Here is a 16,668-nt window from a genome sequence, read left to right on the forward strand (position 1 = left end):
AAAAGTTCTTTAAGCCATGCCTATTTTTAGAAGAAATACAAAGGGGTGCTAAGTACCTATTAAAGGTCAGGCAACTTGTAAACTTGCCAGGAGCAAAGAGGTGAAAACTTATTCAGAAGTTTTTTTCTGGTACAAACTTACTAAAGGGATTAGTCGACCCAGCAATGATTTCAGAATGGGCTGTCCCTTGGAAAACGTCTACTGTAATTGGTAGATGGAAGAACTTAGGGGAGGTGACATAGGAGAAAACCCCCTATATAAGAAAAAGCAGAATCTCTTGAAAGAAAAATCCTTTTGGAGGATCTCTTGAGAGAGGCTCTGGAGAAGGGAATCTCTTGAAGGACAATCTCTAAGGAGGTCTCTCAAGGGAGGCTGTCTCTGGCTGGAAGGCTCTTGTAGGAGGACTCTGACTCTGTCACTAGAATCCTTGCTTAGACAGACCTTGTGGTGAGTGATAAAAGACTGACTGACTGATCTCTCTCTCTTAAGACTCAGGTCTAGGCCATGTTGGCTTAAGGCCCTTCATACTTATTTCCTTTTTCTCTCTTTCTCTCTTTTCTTTAATTCCTCATTGTATTATTAATTAAAATCTCTATAAAACCCAGTTGACTTGGGTATATTCATAATTGGGAATATTTCCCTGGCGACCACCCTTATATTTGATTTAAAACCAAGACACTGTAGTGAAAACATATTTCCTGCGGTCACAATTTACTCACTCACTCTTATATCTACTATAATTTATATCTTCCACCATTTTAACTCTTACAGTTTATGACCCCAACTCTTTTAACTGCCACAGTTTATGGCATCCACTTCTTTTAAATGACACAGTAGGTAGCTGGTAAATGTCATTTAACCTCTTTCTCAGCCAAGAGCAATTCTGATCATACATGTCTATACTTTCTCCATCCTTGGAGGGTTCAATATACAAATCAATAGGCAGGCCTAGTTTATGCCTAAATATTAGCAGGTAAGGTATAGACTGAGCAGCATGATTTGTGATAGAATTTTTGCCATGGAGAAGGAGAGCCATATTCTAGTCATTCTTCTCTTTCTGATCTTTGATCTCCTTTGCCTCATTTTCAAACTGATTAATTTTGGCTTTCAGTACACTATTTTCTGTTTCCTTATCTTGCTTTTTAAGTTCTTTTTCCAGTTGTCTTAAGCCTCTCTTAATTTTGTTTTGAATTGTATTTTGAGTTCTTCCAAAGCCTGTGTCCAATTTGCTGGAGTTTCTGTGTTTTTGTGTGGTGTTCCTTGATTCTCCTCTGTTACATTTGCTCTTTGTTCATTGCCTGGATAGAAGCTGTCAATTGCAATTTCTTTTTTCTTTTTCTGTTGTTCGCTCATATTTGACCCTTCTTTCCCTGCTGTAGTTGCCTTCACTCTGTGATAAAGGATGAAAATAAAGCAGATTTTTATGTTTTTCCTCTTGTGTTTCCCTTACCCAAAATCCTACTCTAACAACTCTTTCTCCTCTCATTGTGTTCGGTCTGTGGGTTTGGGCTTTTCTTTCAACCTTCACCCTTGGAGCTTAGCAAGGCTCTCAGAGCAGTCTGTGGGGGATGGGAATTGGAGCTTGAGCTTCCTTGCCCTCTGAAGGCTTGATAAGATTAAGCCCAGCAGAGTTGAACTTGCAGAGCTGAATGTGCCCTGAGGCCAAAACCTGGGGGAGGGGGGCAATATGGAGTGTGTAGGCTGCTCTGTACTTCTTCTCCAACTGCTTCCCCATCGCCTGTGTTCAGAGCCCTGAATCTGGCACAGCTTTGCCTGCAAGGTACTCCCTTGACTAGTACCCTTACCTGCTGAGAGATTCCAGCCACTGCTGGAGGCTCAGTACTGTAGGTGGGGGAGGGGGTCCTGGGACCTTCCTTCTTCCTTCCCCTTAAACCCAAGTGTTCTCAAATTCAGGCTTTTTGGGGGGCATACTTTTTAAGTTGAGTCCAGCAGGAGGGTTCCTTGGCTCTGTCCTGTTGTTAGGTTTGGTTTTCAGTCCCCTAGGAGCATTTGATTTTTAATTGGTAAGGAAGAGTTTTCAGAGGTCTGAACTTTTGCTGCCTCTACGCTGCCATCTTAACTCCAAGAGAGCCATATTTTGGCTCTACTGAAATGTTTGTTTTGGTCTCAGTGTTCCCAACTTGCTCATCAGTGATGTGAATTTCAAAACTACTCCACCCTGTTCAGACCATTCTTTGGAGGATGGGATTTAGCTATTTCCTGATCAATGACAATGAAGATACTTGGAGTAACAGAGTCAGCTCTTGAAAACTGCAGTCTCCACCCTACTCAGGTAGAGATTAGGAAGGGCTGCAGCAAAACTCAAGATTTAATTATTTGAGAATATGGCCCTCAACAGACATGTGCAAAAAAAAAAGGACAGACCTCTGGGCGGTCCTAGGGCAAGCTAGAGCCACCATTGGGACTGGTGAGGCAGGGAACAGCCTCTGGGATTCGCTCACTTCCTGGGGGATGGGGGGGGGGGGGTTCATGCTAGGAGCTTGAGCAGGGAGGAGGCCCGAAGACAGCTTCCCTTGAGATCGATCACGTGAATCAAGGACTGATTCTTCTTCTCTACCTTGGCCCCTTTGGCCCTAATCTCCTTCTGCCTTGGCCAGAGATTGAGTAACCCCTTTCCCTTTTCTCCTCTCTCCTTCTCTCCCTCTCCCTTTCTTACTCCCATTGTGATTAAACCACCACAAACTCCCTTCTGACTTGAGTGTTTCATTTTTAGGAATTTCATAAGTAAATTACTTGGCGGCCATAAATTAATATTATAACAATCTCTAAAGGTGATATATTCACCATTTACAGTGATCCATTGAGACTTTTTTTTTAAACCCTTACCTTCCATCTTGGAATCAATTCTGTGTTTTGGTTCCAAGGCAGAAGAGTGGTAAGGGCTAGACAATGGGGGTTAAGTGACTTGCCCAGGGTGATACAACTGAGAAGTGTCTGAGGCCAGATTTGAACCTAAGACCTTCTGACTCTAGCCCTGGCTCTCAATCCACTGAGCTACCTAGCTTCCCCTGTTTTAGACTTCTTGATGCTAGCCAAAGCTTAAAATATTTTTCAAAGTCTCTATCTTGGTCCAAACAGATTCTAAAAAGAAGGCTACATACTGAATAATACTTCTTCTGTCACTCTCCAAAATTTAGCAACCATGGATGTTTTCTGATTCCTAGAGAGGTATGCCAATGCATAGCTTGTGAAGTAGTCACTGACTATCAGTATATGACTTACATTCTTCTTATTACCATACAAAGACAGAGAGTGAGTGAATGTGAACAGATTTCAAAGGTTTGCTAGTACTTACATTCACCAAATTTGCAGCATGAGCTAATGACATTTTACTTTGCACACAATAAGCACAAGAATCATCCTTCTTGGTGATATTCTTGGTGAAGCATTCTTTTTTTGGTAGGGTAGGTGCTAAGATCTTTTGCTTGTCAGCATTATGGTTCCTTCTTGAACCATGTGTCCAAAAACTTTCTTGACCAGAAGTTGGCAGCATTAACTGATCCTGTAAGTCATATCAATGACAGTCTAGAGCAGTTCACTGTATAGTTCCAACTTTTGCTATTGGCTCAACAACATAATGCCTTCAGGTAACTAATACTTGAGACCTGTGGTATTACAGGTTTGATTCTTGGTTTGTATCATTTCACATAGACCTTCATCAGTCATTTGTTCTCTTTATTGATCCTCCACAACAACTATAAGTTAGAAAAGGTGGATTCAGAGAAGAGAGGTTCATATAAGCTGTTGGAATGCTATCCAGCAAAAATCCCAAATTTTTAGCTGTCCTGCTATCTGCTTATAATCCATTTCCCTTGATGTTATATTTGACCTTTCATTGTGATCATTATAGTTTTATGGGAAAGAGAGGAAAATAAACATTTATATAGCATCTACTCTGTGCCAGGTGCTTTACATATATTATCTCATTTGATCCTCACAACAACCTGGGGATATATATATATATATATACACACACAATTATTAGGCCCATTTTACTTTTGAGGAAACTAAGACAGATAGAGGTGAAGTGACTTAACCAAGGTCACATAGCTGTCTGACACTGTATTTGAACTCAGATCTTCCTGAGGAGGCCCAGTGCTCTCTTTACTATGCCACTGATGCTTTCTTTAGACTGCAAGCAATTTTGGGATTCAATTAGTATTATTCTACTGACTTCCTAATCTACATATCGGAACATAGTCTTACTCCTGTGCTCCATTCTTGTATTACCATATGCCAGTTAGATATCTGTACTTGGATGTCTCTTTGGCATTTTCAACTCACCATGTCCAAAATAATATGTGTCCCTCTTCCAACCTTCTTTCTTAGGAGAGAAACTCTCTACCCTTCTAGTCACCAAGGTTTTACAACTTCAGAGTGATCTTTGATCTATCCCACTATCCCCCATATCCACTCACCTGCCACATTTTGTCAATTGTATCTTCATGCCATCTTTCATATCTATCCCCTTCTCTCTACTAACAATACCACCACTACTTTAGGCCATCATCACCACTCATCTATTTTTGCAATAATACCTATAATATCTTTCTTTGTCAAGGATCTTCCTTCTCCAAATCATCCTTGACCTAGTTACCAAAATAACTGTCCTAAGCTATGGGTTTGACCATATTATTCTTCTCCTCAAAATTTTTCAGGGGCTCCCAAATGACTTTAAGAATGAAGCACAAATTCTTCAGCCTGCAATTTAAAGCCCTTCACAGTCTGGCTTCAACCTACTTTTATAGACTTTCCATCATGTATTTTTTCTTATACTGTGTCCAGCTACATTAGAATACAAGCTGTTCTCAAACTTGGCTTCATATTTCTAGCTTCTATGTATCTTCATGGACTGATAGTAAAACTCTTTAAGCTTCAAATTCATAAAATTATAGATTTAGAGCTGGGACTATGGAAATCATCCAGTCCAATGAACCCTCTCATTTTATAAATGAGAAAACTGAGGCCAAAGACAGGAGAAAATTTGCCCAAGGTCATGCAGAAGAAAGGAGAGCTGGAATTCATATCTAGCTTCTCTGATTCCAAGTCCAGTGTTCTTTCCACTACATGACAAGTTTCTCTTATGTAGTATTTCCAGCACTTTGTAATTCAAACCCTATTCAAACTGGGTCATCAGACTAACGTCTTCTCTTTCACAAACTATTTGCTAGACAATTTGGACAGCTAGCCATTCTGTGAATTCACACATTATTTCTCTATGTCTGGAATTCATACTCTCTTTGCCTTTTTGAATCCTTAATTTCCTTCCTCAATAATCAGTTCAGATGCTGCCTTTTAAGGGAAGCTTTTTTTTCTTTCCCAAGTTATTAGTGCATCTCAAATTACCATGTATTTACTTATCTGTGTACATGTGAGTCCCTCAGATAGACTGTAATTAAGGCAGATGCCATCTTGCATTTTTTATTTTGTATCCCCAGCTCCTAGTAAAATAGACAATAAAGGTTGCCTTCCGAATTTTCTAGGTAACTCTATTTTCCAGCAGTAGTACTGTTTGATTTGGACACCAAGGACTCCATGCCCCTCTCACTTGCTCTCTCCTTTCTAGGTTCCTTTTGGTTATTCCCCATGAGATTGCAGTCTCCTTTAGGACAATATAATATTTCTTCTTATAATTTGTATCCCAAGCACACAGTAAATGCTTAACAGTTGTTTATCGAATTCATTTGAATTGTTAAAATATTGTGAATTTGTGGTAGACCCAGTTGGCTTACTGGGACAACTACCTTCAGCCCATTTCCATAACATGGAAACTGAAGAAAAGTTGGTGGGGGAAGTCATCCAAATTATGTCAGTCAAGGACAAGACAGTCAAGGGGTTCATATGGACATTGTGCACTTGAATTGATTCATTCTAGGTTAAAGACAAAAAAGGAAAACAAATGAGTCCATAACAAAAGTAAAAGTCTTCAAGAACTGGAAGGGGTGGAGGAGATGAAAGCAGAAGTAAGAACAAAAGGGAATAGATGTTGGAAGAGTTAGACAGAGGGAGAAAAGAAAGGTCAGGAAGCCATAATTCAAGAGGCAGTGTGGTATAGTGAATAAAATGATGGAGTTGTAGTATGAAGACCTACATGGGTGTAAATCCTTCCTCAGACACTTATTGGCTTTGTGACCATGGAAAAGCCATTAGATCATTCAGTGCCCCAGTTTCCTTATTTTTAAAGTGGAGATAATAATACTTTCTTTTTTTTCACATAATTATTCTGAAGAAACTCTCTAGAGGGGAATTTCAGAGATCAAGGTGATTGAGATAATTGCTTTGGGTATTCCCCACCCTCTGATTCCTTGTCTCCTACTGTAGCTAAATGGAGTTACAGGAAAACCGTACTGTCTTGAGTTATATGGGGTGCTCAGGAAGGACCAGCATCTCTGGAGTGAGGGCTTGCCAACCCCTTTTCAGGGATGTTTATCCATCTTTGGTATTCATCTTTCGCCCAACTCTTACCTGTGACTCCAAGAACTAGTAGCATGTAAAGTGTTCACATCCTGTTAAAAACCACCTCAGCATACAGGCTCAGCTAGGTTGAGGGTAACCCACAGTCCTGAAATTGGTCAGTGAGTTGGGGGAGGATGTCTCCCCCAAGCATGTGAAGGCTTCCCTTGATGGAATGGGTAGATAAGAAGAATGTGTTCCAACAGCCATGAAGTGGGCTGAAGCAGGTACTGAGGAACACTTAGAACTTGGTCAGACATAGAAGATGCCAAGATTATCCATTGCATCCCAGGCCATTTCCAATCACCCTGGCTTTTGTCTTGCCATTAGGCTTTGATGATTCTGGAAGAGAGTGAGGTGGACAATTTTGTATAACTGTTTCACTTAAATCCAATTCACTCATGTCAGGCCACCACCTCATGATGCTGTTAGTCCTCTTCTTATCCATAGGATGAACAACAGAATCTCAGTTAGGTCCTTAACTAATACTCCTCCCTAATTAATTCCTTTGTCAGAAAGTATTCCCCATAGAATCTATTCTATATCTTTTCTTTTCTCAAAAGCCCTTGATCTATCTTTCCCTTCTCATTCTTCAAGCTAAGGATTTCATTGAGAAAATCAAGGTCCCTTGCCTCTCCCCTAATCACCCCAATGCCATTATCCTTCATTCTTCTCTGTTAATTTATTCCCTGATAAAGAGGCATTTCTTCCCCAGAGAAAGCTCAGGAGGATCTTAAGAGATATCTAGTCCAACTCCATCATTTTACAGTCAAAAACTGAACTCTAGGGTGATGAAGTAATTTGCCTAAGGTCACTATGTAATATGCCACAGAGGACAAATTTAAACCCCAGTTCTCTGACTAATCCCTCCTGCCTTCCTCAGCAGATTGTCCTAGAAACCAGACTCTGAAAGACTTGTTTCCCTTTTCATTCTTGGGGTCCACTGTGCTGATAAGTGATTGCTTCAGTAGCTTACTACATCTGGATGCAGCTCCAGGCATGCTTCACTTCATCCCCAGCCACTTCATTGACCACAATATATTTAGTACTATATACATGTTGCTTTTCCCCTTTAGAATATAATCTCCTTGAGGGCAGGAGCTGTTTTCATTTTATATTGGGACCCTGGCTTCTGGGGCATAGCAGAGTGTTTGACACATGGTAAACACAATATAAATTGTTGTTTGTTTTTTAAAATAAACCTTTCCCTTCTGTCTTGGAATCAATACTGGGTATTGGTTCCAAGGCAGAAGAGTGGTAAGGGCTAGGCAATGGGGATTAAGTGACTTGCTCAGAGGGGCTAGATTTGAACCTAGGAACTCCCATCTTTAGGCCTGGCTCTCACTCCACTGAGTTACCCAGCTGCCCCAATATAGGCTTTTTCATTCATTCATCTTCTCTTTTTCTCTAAGTTCCAATGTCTTCCACTATACAATTCCTTCCATTGCCAATTACAAACATACCACAAATGTTCTCATCTTAAATACAATAGAGCATCTCACAATACTCAATCATTCTCATTAACTTTTGTAAATTGTGTAAATTCTCTTCTTTTTTTTCCAGCCAAACTCTTAGAAAAAGCTATCTACACTTATTCCTTTTCTCTTCTCCCTCCTCTAGCCTTTGTAGTCTGGCTTTCAACTTTGGCATTCAATTGAAACTGCTTTTTTCAAATTACCAATGTAGCAAGGGCTGTTGCAGCACAATCATTTAGCTTCTTCTCCCCCCATCCTTCTCCAAGGGAGGCTTTACTTTTCACCAAAAAGGGAAGCATGAAGTTGGGGCCAGAGACTTGATCATACTCCCTCTCCTCAGAAAGAGGGAGTACTGGGCTGAAATGATATCTATTTGCTGCCTTAAATATTCTCAAGTTCAAGCTAAACTTTTGGTCACTGTTCATTCTTTGGAGAGACCAACCTTTATACCCAAGGTCTGATACCCTTTCCACCAAATACCAGTTCCAATTTCTCTCAGTCTCCTTTGTTGATTCTTCCTCCATGGCACATCCCTTAACTATGGGTTTGCCCTAGTGTTTGGTCCTAGATTCTCTTCCTCTTTCTCTTATTTAGTGACCTCACAACAAAGAAATCCTATTTATTCAAGCCAATAGCAAAACAGAAATTAGAGTAAATTATACATAATGAGGATAGATGCCAGTCAACAACACAGAGTGAAGGACCTCTCCAAGGGGAAGAGACATAATTCATCTCAACCAAGAGAGTCCCAGATCTGTTGTGGAATAACTGAGGAAAGAATTCGAGCTATATGATTTATTAGCAAAATAGGATAACAAACAGGTAAATGGATTCCCCAGTCAGTCCAAAGACCCTGAACATAGAGTGAAATAGGTTTCATGTATTAAAATTTTAACCAAATAAGACTAATTAATTAAAAGAAAATAATTAACCAGAATGCAAAATTAGGTAGTCTGATTTCTATTTGGAAGAAAGATTAGGGACTTTCCAAATTGGGTAGGGGTGCAATTCCCTGAGATCAGAAAAAGATGTGAGCCATTCCCCTCAAGTATCTGTATTCAATCAAAGGAACATTAAAACAATAATTGACCAATGGGGGCCAGTTTTCAGAAAAGACAAAAGAAAAGTTGCTTGAGTGTATAACTGAGAAAACTCCTTGAATCAGACTTTGGATCTGACTGGGATTCTGGTCAGAATAACTTAGATCCTTAGTAAGGGTCTTTAATCAGTAGGTAGAGGTGGTCTCAGCTTCCCAGCTACAGAGTTAGATTCCAACAATGCAATACGGTTTTCTCATCATTCCCACAACTAAATAGTTTCCTCACAAGATAGAAATTGGACTAGACCTGTAATTGAGTAGAAAGTAAACTGAGCTAGATCCAGAATTGAAATCACTAAATGGAGTCAGTGTGGTTCACTCAGTTCCCAGTACCACTTGCTGTTTTAATTCCCTAACATCTTATCCAAGAGGAAATCCCCTGAAGTTTCTAGTGCAGGAAGCTGAGGATAGGGACATGATGGAGACCGCTAACTCCTCTCATGTTAACTTCGCAGAGATTTATTTTTCCCTTAACTACCTGAAGAAAGACTAGCATCATCTAGCTTCTTTATTGAAGTTCAAAGTTAGAAACTCTGGAAGTCTGAAGAGATTTGGAGATTCCCAAGCATAAAGAGAGGGAGACCCTACCATGTTCTTGCCTACTCTGTCCTGCCCTTTACATAGGTTTAGGGCAATGATCTGTACCAAAAAAGAAGAAAGTCTGATACCAGTGGACTATGGGACAAAGATTACACTAGAAAAGAATAAGAAATGAAAGGGATGTGTGTGTGTGTGCATGTGCGTGCAGCTGGATGGCTCAGTAAATGGAGAGTCAGGCCTAGAGACAGGAGGTCCTGGATTCAAATTTGATCTCAGACACATCTGAGCTGTGTGACCCTGGGCAAGTCACTTAACCTCCATTGCCTAGCCCTTACTGCTCTTCTGCCTTGGAACCAATACATAGTATTGATTCCAAGACAGAAGGTAAAGGTTTAAAAAAAAAAAGAAATGAAAGGGATGCCAACTATTAGGGAAGAGATGGATTGCCCCCTCCCTGTTAATTGATGGTTATCAGAGGAGTTCTTTTCTTTAAGCTCCAACCAGAACTGATGAAGTATGAGTACAAAGACTGAAGCAATCTAATAGGATCTTGAGGTTCCTAGGGACATAATGAAATAAGTACAAAGGAGTGTGGGAGAAGTCCAGATTATCCAGGTGGGAAATGGGTAATCACACATGTGCTAACAATGCTGGCTGGCTGGAGAGGTCAATGAGGTGGATTGAATGCTGGACTTGGAGTCAGAGAGACCTGATTTCAAATGCTGCTTTAGATACTTACTAGGGGTGTGACCCTGTGGACAAGTCCTACAATTTCACAAATCCACACAACTTAATCTGTAAATTGGAGCTGTCTTATTTGGTTGTTACAATTATGTATGTGTATATATATATATATATATATATATATATATATATATCTTTAAACAAATCTTAAGGAACTATATAGGTGCTAGGTCTTATCACTAAAGTAGCTTTCATCTTGCTCTCGGTCATGCTGTTCCACAACACCTGGAAAATTCCACCTTTTTCCTTCCTTTTCCTATGCTTCTAATTTCTGATGACCTATTATAGGCATTCCTTCATTGAACAATCAAGAAATGTTTAAAGGGGCAGTTAGGTAGCACAGTGGATAGAGTCCCAGACCTGGATTTGGGAGGGCTTGGATTCAAATCTAGTCTCATACACTTTCTAGGTATGTGACCCTAGGCAAGTCACTTAACTCCATTTACTCAGCTCTTGCCCTTCTGTTTTGTTACCAAGGTGGAAAGGAAGAAGAGGAGGAGAAGGACCAGCATTTACAGTCATGGCTCTGGAGAACTGATAACAGGTAATGCTACCTACCAATGCTACTCAACACCTGATTGAAGGATGTATCTTCAGATGTACATTTTTGAACATGGCCAATATGAAAACGTGTTTTGGTTGGCCATGCATTGTCTGCTAAGAGTTTTGTTTTTCCCTAAGCCTCCCTCTCCAATGGAGTAGGAGATAGAGAAAATATATTTTTGCAGTTGAAAAAAAATGGAATTAAAAATAAGTAGAACAATCTTGGTGCTGAAACTTTCTATATCTGTAGCCTCTCCTACTAATTTGTAAGCTTCTTGAGAAATGAGACTGTCTTGCACATATCTTTTGCTTCATTTTGTATTCCTAGCACTTAGCATGCTGTCTAGCAAATTGCTGTTTACTCATTTTTAGCTATGTCCAACTCTTTTTAATTTTTTTTCTGGGGGGAGGTTCTTGGAAGCATCTTACTGGAGTGATTTGCCATTTACGTTTCTAGCTCATTTTGCAGATGAGAAAACTGAGAAAAAGTTAAGTGAGTTGCCCACATTTTCATAGCTAACATCTAGGGTCAAATTTGAACTCAGGACCTCCTGATTCTAGACCTGGCATTCTATCCACTTCACCCCACCTAGCTATCCCATACATAGGAGATACTTAATAAATGTTTATTGGATTGAATTTGTATTTCCATCCAGATACAGTTTTCGAACTGAGCTTTTAATGAATGGTTTTTCATTTGCTCATTCATTGTCTAGAATTTTTTCTTAAAAAAAAAAAGTCAGTTAAGTGATCAGATCCCAAAACAAAACATAACGTGCCTGCTCGCTGGGAGCTTACACTCTAATGGGGATTGCAACAAGTACACAATAAAATAAATACGAAATAAACACAAAGTAACTTCAGCAGCTCTCATGAGTCCTCAAAGAGCCCTCTATCACTCTGCCCCCACCCTGGGGAGGGCGGGACCTCAGCTCATCGCCTCGCCCAACTCCTGGCATCTGCACCAGTTCTTGGCTTTGCCTGCCCACACTTGTGTACGTCGGATTCGCCTCTTCCGGGTCAGGTGACCAACAATGGTCACATGACCTGGCCCGAGTTCCAGCGGTCTAAGGCGGAAGTAGAAGAGGAGTTCGGCGCCGCTGCTCGGCCTGTTGCAGGTAGGGGTCTCGCCTCGGAACCTAGAGGCCCTGGCTGGCGGACCTTGAAAGGGTCGTGCAGCTGGGACCGGGCCAGGCCGAAACTGCCGGCCGGCTTTTGAGGTGGGGGGGAGGTGGCTTCCTGTGGGAGGGGCCTGGGACGGTGGTTCCGGCCTCTGAGGAGGGGTTGTCCATACACCCACTTGGGTAGGCTGCGGGGTGGGGGAAGACTCGGAGAAGGGAGGGGAGGGGGCGGGAGAGCCCTTCTTTCTGGGAGAGACATGGGGACAGGGCATGAGCCGGTGACCTCTGGAGGAGGGGTCTGGAAATGGGCCTGTCAGCATCTATTAAGCTCTTATTCTAGGCTGGGTAACCTAGAAAGTCGAAATCGGTCAGTCCCTACTCTGAGTCCGAGAAGAAAGGGGAGGAGGTCGTTGGGAGACGGGATACCGAGTCATCCTGCTTGACATGAGGACAAGGAGTAATCCTTCGCACCTATTTGAACTTCTTCCCTCTCAGTTTCCCCGTCCTCCAACTCCCCCTTCCCCTCTGGAAGAGTTCACTTCATCTTGTTAATGTTTTAGTGTCTCTTTCATCTGACTCCCCAGTTTTGCTGGGGTGGTTTTTCCATTTCTGCAAGAGTCGCTGATATCTTCAGATCATCTTTCTTTGTAGCTTCCTTTAGCTCAACTCACTCAAAGTTTAAAAAAAAAAGGATGTGGTTTGCTTTGGCATTGAACCAGACCTTATTCTCAGGTGATGACTTTGCCTAGCTTTGGCTGTCAAAACTTTAAAATGTTTGCTTCCTGCTAAATAAAGTCCTAGACTGAGAGGTTTCTCCATGTTCTGCTCTATTTTTACTTCTTGTTTCTTCTTGTTTTTTACCTAAATTATTCAGTCTCCTTAACTAGGTGATGGCAGCAGTCTGGTCCTGCTTATCTAGATAAACAAATAGGTAGGGTTGACCTAGAGAGAGACCTCTGTTAATGTTTGCAATGACTGTGACTCTGAATCATAGTTTTTCCTTATCCCATTATGCAACTTGTTTTATATAGAGACCAATTCAAAGTCTTTGCAGTAGTTCTATTTTAAATTCTATCTACTGGGGAGCAGCTCAGTGGATTGAGATCCAGAGCTAGAGACAGGAAGACATGGATTCACATCTGACCTCAGACACTTCCTAGCTGTGTGACCCTGGGCAAGTTACTTAACTCTCATTTCCTGGCCCTTACTGCTCTTCTGCCTTGGAACCAATACCCAGAATTGATCCCAAGATGGAAGGTAAGGATTTGAAGAAAAAAAAAAGAAATTCTATGTACTGTTCTCCTAGAAGTTTGGACATCAATAATGAAATCCAAGGGAAAGGCAGTTTTGAAAATAAAATAAAGTTACATTTTTAAAAAAATTACAATTATTTTAAAGATTTCAAGGAGGAATGTTCTAGATTGTAACTTTTCACTGCCTCAATATGAGTTTCAGTGGCCAAAAACATTCATTACTTGGTGACTTTACTTTTAGTGATGAGGCTCTACAAACAGTAATTCATTTGGTCTTTGAATGCCAAATGTACAGGCTGTTACAATAATCTGTATATAAAGTCATGTACAGGCTGTTACAGTAATCTGTATATAAAGTCTTCCACATAGGTGAAGTTCATAAGAGTATGTTTTCTGCCGACATAGCCTTAAATGAATGAATGAATGAAAAATAATTTGTCACTTACTATGGCTGCGCACTAGGGATACAAGCATAGAAGCAATATTAACCCCTGTTCTCAAGGAATTTACCTTCTGATGAGGAAATACTCAATACTCATAGAATAATAGCGACCAGGAAAGGGCTTTTGGTCCAGAAAGTTAGAGGTGATTCAACCTCAAGGTCCCAAGGTCACTTCTTTGCCCCTGATTAAAACATTGGAGTAGGATTTAGAGCTGGAAAGAAAATTGAAGGTTGTCTGTAGTCTAGCCACCTCATTTTATAGATGAGAGAACTGGATGCTCAGAGGGGAAAAAATTTGTCCAAGGCCACATAGTAGAAGACAGCAGGGTTGTGCACTGATGTGCTCTGATGCCAAATTCAGCATCCTTTGCACTCAATGATGCTTTGGCTTCATGGAGGATTACAAGCACTGAATAAGAACTAAAATCCTACAGAATTCACATGATGCTTCATAATATTTTGGAAAATTATTGCTTCTGTTCCCTTTATGGAAGAAAACCTCAGTACTCTCCATCTGTCTCTCAGAGACAATTTAGTAATTACCTACAAATATTGCAAAAAGCTGTCTCACACACGTATTTCTTTATAAGTAAGGGACAGAGGTTAAGTTATGTTTCTAGCATTTCCTAAACAGTGCCATTTTATGTCCTCTGTGGGGACACTATATTTTTAGTCTATGTTTAAATGTCTATGTTAAATCTATCTACTTTCCCTCAATTTTTTGGCCTTAATTGTTCCCCAGTTTTAAAAACATGTTAAAATTGGTCACTGACCAGATGATTCATTTTGGGTCTAGGATAGTTATTAGTAAGAAGTAGAAATAACCAGAATGCTTTTAGATATAGGCTCATTTAGTCCAGAAAATACCCTGTGGCTTAGGCAGGGCTGTTGGCATTCCCATTTTATAGGAGAATAAGCCTATCGGAGTGACTTGTCCAAGGTCCTTTGGCAAATAATTGGCAGAGTGGAATTGAGAAGTGAAGTCTTTTGACTGTTTATTCCCTTCCCCCAAATCTGGTTAGACAAGCTTGTCTATTTTCAGTCACCAGTTCCAAGTTATTACTCCCATTATTTCTAAGGAAAGGGATAGAAATGGGGGGTGGAGAGGTGATGGTGGCAGGAAAGCTTTAGTAGACATTAGTTATTCTTTGTTTCTTAGAGGAAACACTTTATACATCTTAAAGGTCTGTTCTGCTAAATATCAAATTTTTAAGCAAAAACTTTATCCCATATAAAATTAAGGTATTTAATTTCCAATTGAAGTTTATCAAAAGTTAGTTTAAATCCTCTGGAAACTTTATATCTTTGCATGTTGCCTTTGAAACTATGAGGGCAGCGACTAAACATTTACATAGGACCTAATATCTCCTAAACACTGTGCCAAGCTCTTTTACAAATTTTATCTCATTTAATCCTCACAGCAATTCTTCAAGGTAGATACTCTTATTATCTCTTTGTTGGTGGGGAAACTGAGGTAGACAGATGTTATGTGATTTGTTCAGGGTCACACAATTAGGAAATGCCTCAGTCTGGCTTTGAACTTAGGGTTTCCTGACTTAAGGCCCCACACTCCATCCATGTGTTGTCTACAGAGAAAGATTTCAGTTGTGGCTTCTGGGCTTGGGGTATCAGGAAGAGTGGGTGTCAGGGAGTTCTTTCCTATTTGTAGGAGTAGTGTTACATATGAACACAATCAAAGGAAGTGATAGATAAAGATCTTTTCAAGGATCTTTGGAGTAAGTTGTTTTTCTTTTTTTTTCCTGACTTTCTTTGAGGCTCAAGAAAACGGGAAATCTCACTGAACTGAAAGCTGGCTTTAGGGATTATTATCCATCTCCATGTTCCTTGCATGGCTGTCTTCCATGCCTGGAATACCATTCCTCCTCATTGTGAACCTGTATTTAGCTATCTCCTGATTGTAACAATGAATATACTTAGCTCTTCCTTTATTGGGAAGATTGATTTGTAATCCAGTCTATTTTAAGTAGATCAACCCATTTTAACTACAAAAAGGTGTTAAGTAACTACAAAAGGTATATAATCTAACCAAAGAAGGTGTGAACTAAAGATTGGGCAGTCCTGGAGAGAAGCGTCTGCTGTGATTGGTAGATGTGAAATTTAGGGGAGGTGACACAGGAGAAAAAGATCTTTAAAAGAGTACCTGAGGCCAGAAGAAGATATATTTGATTTGATATTCTATTCGAGGACATTGAAGAGCTTTCTGACTCCGAGGAGAGACTGTGGAACTGGACCCCTGGAGGAGCTCGAGACCTCAGACTGCTTTCCATTTTAGATGGTCACCCTTGGTGACTTAGGCTGACTTAGAGACCCCGCCTTTCCGGAGGCCTGAAGTCACTCACCAACAGTGACCGCCAAGTTTATTTATTTAATTAATTGATTTATAATATTTTTCCATAGTTACATAAATCATGTTCTTTCCCTCCCCTTCTCCCACCCCCTCCTGTAGCCAACAAGCAATTCTACTGGGTTTTACATGTGTCATTGATCAAGACCTATTTCCATATTATTAATATTTGCATTAAGCTGAACATTTAGAGTCTATATCCCCAATCATCCCCATCGACCCATGTGATCAAGCAGTTGTTTTTCTTCTGTGTTTCTGCTCCCACAGTTCTTTCTCTGAATGTGGATAGTGTTCTTTCTCATAAGTCCCTCAGAATTGTCCTGGATCATTACATTGCTGCTAGTAGAGAAGTCTATTATATTTGATTGTGCCACAGTGTATCCATCTCCGTGTATAATGTTCTCCTGGTTCTGCTCCTCTCACTCTGCATCAGTTCTTGGAGGTCGTTCCAGTTTTCATGGAATTCCTCCAGGTCATCATTCTTTATAACGCAATAGTATTCCATCACCATCAGATGCCACAATTTGTTCAGTCATTTCCCAATCAATGGATGTCCCTCATTTTCCAATTTTTTGCCACTACAAAGAGTGTGGCTATAAATATTTTTGTACA

At 40.4% G+C, this 16,668-nt stretch overlaps 1 protein-coding gene across 1 annotated transcript in view; it reads left to right on the forward strand.

Annotated features, from left to right (window-relative positions):
- The first annotated feature begins 11,892 nt into the window (after positions 1 to 11,892).
- The window catches only part of WWP2 (WW domain containing E3 ubiquitin protein ligase 2), a 122,377-nt gene continuing 117,601 nt past the window's right edge, over positions 11,893 to 16,668 (forward strand). The window contains exon 1 of the mRNA XM_001367005.5: positions 11,893 to 11,993. The gene's annotated coding sequence lies outside the window, so the exon portion shown is untranslated. The remainder of the gene's footprint in view (positions 11,994 to 16,668) is intronic.

The sequence above is a fragment of the Monodelphis domestica genome, chromosome 1, assembly GCF_027887165.1.
Source record: "Monodelphis domestica isolate mMonDom1 chromosome 1, mMonDom1.pri, whole genome shotgun sequence".
NCBI lineage: Eukaryota > Metazoa > Chordata > Mammalia > Didelphimorphia > Didelphidae > Monodelphis > Monodelphis domestica.